This window comes from Jatropha curcas, chromosome 11 (genome assembly GCF_041381405.1).
Source record: "Jatropha curcas cultivar XTBG-Jc1 chromosome 11, XTBG_Jcur_1.0, whole genome shotgun sequence".
Classification (NCBI taxonomy): Eukaryota; Viridiplantae; Streptophyta; class Magnoliopsida; order Malpighiales; family Euphorbiaceae; genus Jatropha; species Jatropha curcas.
Genome location: NC_143161.1, coordinates 10,008,254 through 10,017,101, shown reverse-complemented (window position 1 = coordinate 10,017,101; position 8,848 = coordinate 10,008,254). Strand labels below are relative to the sequence as shown.

General features: G+C 36.6%; 1 non-coding gene across 1 annotated transcript; it reads left to right on the top strand.

Annotated features, from left to right (window-relative positions):
- Positions 1 to 7,079: 7,079 nt before the first annotated feature.
- TRNAA-UGC (transfer RNA alanine (anticodon UGC)) lies at positions 7,080 to 7,152 on the top strand. The gene has a single exon. It is a non-coding gene; the product is annotated as a tRNA-Ala (tRNA).
- Positions 7,153 to 8,848: the final 1,696 nt, after the last annotated feature.

The following is an 8,848-nucleotide window of genomic DNA, read 5'->3' as shown; positions in this document are numbered from 1 at the left end:
TATTTCATTTAGTTATATTGGAGATGAGTTATGAGAATTCTTGTGTATAGGAGAAGAAAGTTCAAAAGGTGCAGAAAAGAGAAGCTGAAACAGAGTTCAAGCTTTTGACGTCAAGGTTTGATATCTCATGTTGTTTACTATTTTCTTTGCATGTAAATTGTGTGGTGTGTTGCTAGTGAGATGATATGTTGCTTATTGTTGAGTGAGAAGATTGGATATGATGTGAAAACAGGGGATGAATAGATGAAGTGGAAACAGAGTTTGCTGGAAATTTTACCAGCAACTTCATCTTGATTTTGAACCCATTTAATGATGGAATTAGGAATTGTCATAGAAGCGTTATTTGTTCCTTTCTGTGTTAGCTTTACACGCGTTTTTGAATCACTCAATTTGGAGTTAGCTATTGAGAGTTATGGCCAAAAGAATACAGACTGCACAGAATCACGTCGCGCGCTCGCGCATGCTGGAAAGCACGTCGCGCTCGCGACTTCCCATTGCGCGCTCGCGACTTGAGTCAGGTAGCTCTCTGACTCTCAATTGCACAACTCGCGCTCGCGAGGATCACATGCGCGGTCGCGACTTTGGCCAGAAGCTCTCTGACTCTCAGTGTGTGCATCTCGCGCTCGCGAATCACACAAGCGCGCTCGCGACTTCATCTCGCGCTCGCGACTTGTGTTGCGCGGTCGCGACTTCAGCCAGAAACACACTGACTCTCAAGATGCACAAGTCGCGCTCGCGACTTTCACATACGCGGTCGCGACTTGAGCCAGAAACCCTCTGACTCTCAGTCGCGATTCTCGCGCTCGCGATGTTGCAAGGCGCGCTCGCGACTTATGCTGTGACACTCTTTTGCCTTTCATTTGCTATGTAATTACATTCCTTTGCTCAACATGCATGCATCCAATCATTTTACAACAAAAATACAACATAAGAACATGGATTAAAACAACATACAAGCATTCATATGATGTGAAATCAAATCAACATGATGAACTATGAAGTTATGCAACCATTTATGTGTTATGGTGTTATATTATTGACATGTACATAAGAAGCTCCATTGAGGTTAGGTAGAAACCAGGTAGATAAGGCTATGTCGCGACATAGAATAGCAGATCTGCGCCCCATACAGTTTGGAACTCCGGCTACAGGCCGTTGAGTGGATATGATTATATAGGCCATAGCAGCCAAGCATACAGTATTCATACAGTTTATTACACTTATCACTACGGTTTCACTATAACCTTATGGAGCCATACCGATATCTTGACATAACATTACATGACTCATACAGTATCATATATAGAAAGAAAGATCATCAAGGTAAAATGACATTATCATAATACGGGTGATTGTTTGTGCCATATGTGTTTACATGGTTCTTGCTATACGTGTATGTGCTTAATTACTTCTTTCTATGTTGAGATATCCACTGGGCTTGTATAGCTCAGCGAGTTACCTGTTTAACTCGCAGGTTTTTGAGACTGGTCTAGAGAGCGTCAGCTTACAACTGCAACAGTTCATCTGTAGAAGACACAGTCTTCAGGGTAGCTTCTCATTTTGATGTGTATCTTTATATATTCCTTTCATGGCATGTACAGGGCACACAGTTGGGCCCATTTCATTTTGTAAACTCGTATCATGTTATGTATATATTCATTACATTAGTAATGTAAACAACTTCTGTATAATAAAATAGTCAGTAACCATTATGACATCAGCATGTCAGAACATTTAGTCAACCAGTTTGTAACGTCTCGACTCGGTTCATTCGGGTTAACGGGTGGACCGGGAAGGGGTGTTACAATGAAGGCACGAATAGAAGGAATTGGGACTTATAGCACGAATAGAAGGAATTGGGACTTATAGATTGATCCTAGACACTGGTTGTTATCTGGATCTTGAAAAGTGTCTCCATGTTCCTGAATGTGCTAGAAATCTAGTTTCTATAGGGAGGTTGGATAATGTTGGTTTCAGCTTTAAGATTTGTAATGGTGTTTTTTCATTATACAAACATAAGTACTATTATGGTTCTGGTACTTTGATTGATGGTTTGTATCATTTTAATCTTCATGCTGAATTTATTGAATCTCTGTTTAATGTTGAACACAATATAGGTAATAAACGTAGTGCACATAATGAATGTTCTGCTTTCTTGTGGCATCAAAGGTTAGGTAACATATCCAAAGAAAGGATTTTGAGGTTAGTGAAAGGTGAAATCTTACCTCAATTGGATTTCACTGACTGGGATGTATGTATAGATTGCATCAAAGGTAAGTAAATTAAGCACACATTAAAGAATCCAGCCACAAGAAGCAGTGAATTGCTTGAACTTATACACACTGATATATATGGTCCTTTTGATGTTCCCTCTTGGGGTGGTGAAAAATATTTTATTACCTTTATCGATGATTTCTCACGGTACGGTTATGTATATTTGTTGCATGAAAAGTCTCAATCAGTGGATATCCTTGAGATATTCATTAATGAGGTAGAAAGGCAGTTAAATAGAAAAGTTAAAGTGGTGAGATCTGATAGAGGTGGTGAATATTATGGTAAATTTAATGAAAATGGACAATGTCCAGGTCCCTTTGCAAAGTTCCTTGAAAGTCATGGCATTTGTGCGTAATACACAATGCTAGGTACACCTCAACAGAATGGTGTAGCTGAAAGGTGGAATCGTACTCTTATGAAAATGGTTAGGAGTATGCTAAATAATTGTACTGTACCTTTATCATTATGGATGGATGCATTAAAGACTGCTGCATATTTACTTAATAGGGTTCCTAGTAAGGCAGTTCCTAAGACCCCTTATGAATTGTGGACGAGAAGGAAACCTAATTTAAGACATCTTCATGTTTGGGGTTGCCCAGCAAAAGTAACGATATATAATCCACATGAAAAGAAGCTTGATACTAGAACAGTTAGTGGATTTTTCATAGGATATCTGAAAAGTCAAAAGGGTACAGATTTGTTGTCCTAACCATAGTACGAGAATTGTTGAGTCTAGTAATGCTCGGTTTATTGAAAATGGCCAAATTAGTGGGAGCAGTGAACCACGTAAGGTGAATGTGCAAGAGATTCAGATTGAAAATCCAGCTTAGGTGGATTTTCCTAATGTTTCTTCTTCGGTTGTTGTTCCACTTGTTGTATCACGGTTTAACAACATGGTTGAACAACAAAACAACATTTCGAACCCACAAAATGACCATATAAATGATCAACCAGCAAATAATGAACAATTCACGAATGATCAAGTGGTTTCACAAGAAATAGCATTATGGAGGTCACAAAGGCAAAGAAGGCCAGCTATTTCTAGTGATTATGTGGTTTACTCACTTGAGCATGAATGTGAATTGAGCATTGATAAGGATCCAGTCTCTTTCCAGAAAGCCATGGAATGTGATAATTCTGAAAAGTGGTTTAATGTCATGAAGGAAGAAATGCAATCAATGAGTGATAATCAAGTCTGGGATTTAGTCGAGTTGCCTGAGGGGTCAAAACAAGTTGGTTGTAAATGGGTTTTTAAGGCCAAACGAGACTCTAAGGGCAACATTGAAAGATAAAAGGCCAGACTTGTTGCTAAAGGTTACACTTAGAAGGATGGCATTGATTATAAAGAGACCTTTTCTCTAGTTTCCAAAAAAGACTCTTTAAGAATTATTTTGGCTTTGATGGCTCATTATGATCTAGAGCTTCACCAAATGGATGTAAAGACAGCCTTTCTTAATGGTGACTTAGAGGAGGAAGTATATATGGACCAACCAGAGGGGTTTGAGGTCACAGGAAAGGAAAACTTGGTGTGTAAGTTAAAGAAGTCAATATATGGACTGAAACTAGCTTCCCGTCAATGGTATCTTAAGTTCAATAATATCATCACTTCATATGGTTTTATAGAAAACACTATTGATCGGTGTATTTATATGAAGGTTAGTGGGAGCAAGCTCATTATGTTAGTCCTATATGTTGATGACATTCTTCTTGCTGCGAATGATGTTGGGTTGTTGCATGATGTAAATGGTTTTCTCTTTAAGAACTTTGAAATGAAAGATATGGGAGAGGCATCCTTTGTGATTGGAATAGAAATATTCCGTGATAGATCACAAGGACTGTTAGGATTGTCTCAAAGAGCTTACATTGATAAGGTATTAGAGAGATTCAGAATGGAAAAATGCTCCGCAGGAATAGTTCCAATTCAGAAAGTAGATAAGTCCAGCGAAATGCAATGTCCTAAAAATGGATTGGAACGTAAAGACATGGAGTCTATTCCATATGTGTCAGTAGTTGAGAGCTTAATGTATGTTCAAACATGTACTCGACTGGATATTAGTTTCGTCGTAGGAATGTTAGGGTAATATCAAAGTAATCCCGGGATGGACCAGTGGAAAGCTGCAAAGAAAGTACTTAGGTATTTTCAAGGCACTAAGGATCATATACTCACTTATAGAAAGTCCAGCCATCTAGAATTGGTGGGATACTCGGATTCAGACTATGCCGGTTGTGTAAATTCGAGAAAGTCTACATGTGGCTACTTGTTTCTTCTAGCTGGAGGAGCAGTATCATAGAAAAGTGGAAAGCAGTCTGTCATTGCTACTTCCACAATGGAGGCTGAATTTGTGGCATGCTTTGAGGCCACTATTCATGCATTGTGATTGCGGAACTTTGTCTCAGTTCTAGGCATTGTCGACAGTATAGCTAGACTGTTGACAACTTACTGTGATAATTCCGCAGTTATCTTCTTCTCTAAGAATGATAGGTACTCTAAGGGTGCAAAGCACATGGATTTAAAGAAGTACCTATCTGTGAAAGAAGAAGTGCAAAAACACAAAGTGTCAATTGAGCATATCAGTACTGATCTGATGATAGCGGATCTACTAACTAAAGGCTTACCGCCTAAAATCTTCACTGGCCATGTTGATAGGATGGGCATTATAGATAAGTCCTTGTTAGCATGATGTTTAAACTTGTATATATATATATACATATGGTTGTTTTGCTCATATTATTTTGACACTTGGGAATTCAATTAAAGATGTGTTTTGCTTATTTATGTGTTATCCACATTATAGTTGTATACAATAATGGTTTGAGTGAGATAACAATAACATTTGATTATGACAATGTATTTTTTGTTGAATAGTTTCTCCATTAAAGTTTTATGAATTGTAGTGGTTTGTGATAAATGGAAGGAATCATGTCGATTAATGACTTGTGACCACCATAATCCGATCATCTTAATTCAAATTAAGGTAAACATGATAGACTCAAAAAATACACATAGGCCAAGTGGGAGATTGTTAGATTATTTTAATAATCTATATGTGACCCATGTGATTAAAGGGCTGATTCTAATTAAGGTGGCCCAAGATGATGGTTATTAGGCTTAATGGATAAGAGTCAGTTAGGGTTTTAATACCCTTCCTCTGCCTTATAAAAGTAAAAGGAATCGACAGCTTAGGGTGAACACAGAAAAGAAAACAAAATAGAGAGTGTGACGGTTGCCTCAAACACATACGGTGATAGCATGTTTGAGAGAGCTCATAAAAGAAACTCCCGTAGCTGTTGATTATTCTCTGACCATTGAGAGAAAACTTACGGACAAAAGGCTAGAGGAAGAAACATAGATCTGCTGTTACGGTGAGAATCAAATTGCCGCAACGAGGTAACCCATAACATAGATATGTTGTTGTGGATCAAGATACGCTTCCGCTTATTGCCTATTTCTATCAAACAAATTCTATGAACAATAGATCTGGGCTATATTAAAGATTATTTAATAGGTAATCCCTAATATAACTTATTGCAATAAAATTCATAGATCTCAATGAGGATAAGCATAATCCTTCTTTCCTTCAAGGTTAGATTTTCAAAAGGATAAGTTACAATCCATGAATGCTTTAATCTGAAACTTTATTGAAATATTGTTTACAATGACTTATAGTTGATTTAAATTGAATCATAACTGTATGAGTTAACAATTCATTTCCCCAAAGTTAACAACATGAGGCTTGTAATTTTTTACTAGATGATTTTTCATGAAGAAAGATTATATGCAAATAAGCAAGAATCGAATGCAAGATAACCCAAAATGAGAAGAAGTACAAAGGCAACCATTGGTTAGAAATATCTCGAAGTTGACCAATAAAGCGAATTATTTTCAATGGGGATGTAGCTCAGATGGTAAAGCACTCGCTTAGCATACGAGAGGCACGGGGATCGATACTCCGCATTTCCAAACTTAAAGTTATTCTAAATTACACATACAATAGCATCTTTATTTCCACAATTAACTCTTTGGAACCACAAAACATACATTTCCTGCCAAAAAACAAAAATCCTATTTTCAGTAATTTTTTACTAGATGATTTTTCACGAAGCAAGATCATATGTAATTAAGCAATAATCGAATGCAAGATAAGCCAAAATGAGAATAAGTTTAAAAGCAACCTTTGGTCAGAAATTTTAAGGGGTCGATCAATGATGTGAATTATTTTCAACGGGGATGCAGCTCAGATGGTTGAGCATCGGCTTAGCGTGCGAGAGGCATGGGGATTGGTACCCTGCATCACCAACCTTGAAGTTATTCTTATCTATAAACGCAATAGAATTTTTGTTTGCAAAATTAAATATTTGGAGCCACGGCTTTGTATATTTTTCATTAAACAATCCTGTTTTCACTAATGTTTTATCAGATGATTCTTCATGAAGAAATATCAAATGTAATTAAGCAACAATCGAATGCAAGATAACCCAAAATGAGATGAAGTACAAAGGCAACCATTGGTTAGAAATTTCTCGGAGTTGATCAATAAAGCGAATTGTTTTCAATGGGGATGTAGCTCAGATGGTAGAGCGCTCGCTTAGCATGCGAGAGGTAAGTGGATCGATACTCCACATCTCCAAACTTAAAGTTATTCTAATTTATACATGCAGTAGCATTTTTATTTCAACAATAACTCTTTGGAACCGCTAAACAAAAATGAGAAGAAGTACAAATAACCCAAAATGAGAAGAAGTGCAAAGGCAAACATTAGTTAGAAGTTTCCTTGAGTTGATCAATAAAGTGAATTGTTTTCAATGGAGATGTAGCTCAGATGGTAGAGCGCTCGCTTTGCAAGCGAGAGGTACGGAGATCAATACTCCGCATTTCCAGACTTTAAGTTATTCTTATTTAAACATACAGTATCATTTTTGTTTCCATAATTAACTCTTTCGAACCACGAAACGTTCATTTCTTGTAAAAAAAAAGTCCTATTTTCAGTAATTTTTTACTAGATGATTTTTCACGAAGCAAGATCATATGTAATTAAGCAATAATTGAATGCAAGATAAGCCAAAATGACAATCAGTCTAAAAGCAACCATTGGTCAGAAATTTTAAGGGGTCAATCAATGATGTGAATTACTTTCAACGGGGATGCAGCTCAGACGGTTGAACAGTGGCTTAGCGTGCGAGAGGCATGGGGATTGGTACCCTGCATCTCCAACCTTTAAGTTATTCTTATTTATATACGCCATAGGATTTTTATTTGCAAAATTAACTATTTCGAACCACGGCTTTGTACATTTTTCATTAAACAATCCTGTTTTCACTAATGTTTTATCAGATGATTTTTCATGAAGAAATATCAAATGTAATTAATCAACAATCGAATGCAAGATAACCCAAAACGAGAAGATGTACAAAGGCAACCATTGGTTAGAAATTTCTTGGAGTTGATCAATAAAACGAATTGTTTTCAATGGGGATGTAGCTCAGATGATAGAGCGCTCGCATAGCATGCGAGAGGTACGGGGATCGATACTCCACATCTGAAAACTTAAAGCTATTCTTATTTGTACATGCAATAGCATTTTTATTTCAACAATAACTCTTTGGAACCGCTAAACAAAAATGAGAAGAAGTACAAATAACCCAAAATGAGAAGAAGTACAAAGGCAACCATTAGTTAGAAGTTTCCTTGAGTTGATCAATAAAGCGAATTGTTTTCAATGGTGACATATCTTAGACGGTAGAGCGCTCGCTTTACAAGCGAGAGGTACGGGGATCGATACTCCGCATTTCCTGACTTTAGGTTATTCTAATTTAATCATACAGTATCATTTTTGTTTTCAAAATTAACTCTTTCGAACCACTAAACGTTCATTTCTTGTAAAAAAAAAGTCCTATTTTCAGTAATTTTTTACTAGATGATTTTTCACAAAGCAAGATCATATGTAATTAATCAATAATTGAATGCAAGATAAGCCAAAATGAGAATAAGTCTAAAAGCAACCATTGGTCAGAAATTTTAAAGGGAAAATCAATGATGTGAATTATTTTCAACGGGGATGCGGCTCAAACGGTTGAACAGTGGCTTAGCGTGCGAGAGGCATGAATCATACAGTATCATTTTTATTTCCACAATTATTTCTTTCGAACCACGAAATGTACGTTTCTTGTCAAAAAAAGTCCTATTTTCAGTTTTTTTTTACTGGATGATTTTTCACGAAGCAACATCATATGTAATTAAGCTATAATCGAATGCAAGATAAGCGAAAATTAGAATAAGTCTAAAAGCAACCATTGGTCAGAAATTTTAAGGGAAAAATCAATGATGTGAATTATTTTAAACGGGGATGTGGCTCAAACGGTTGAACAGTGGCTTAGCGTGCGAGAGGCGTGGGGATTGGTACCCTGCATCTCCAACCTTGAAGTTATTCTTATCTATAAAAGCAATAGGATTTTTGTATGCAAAATTAACTATTTGGAACCACGGCTCTGTACATTTTTCATTAAACAATCATGTTTTGACTAATGTTTTATCAGATGATTTTTCATGAAGAAATATCAAATGTAATTAAGCAAC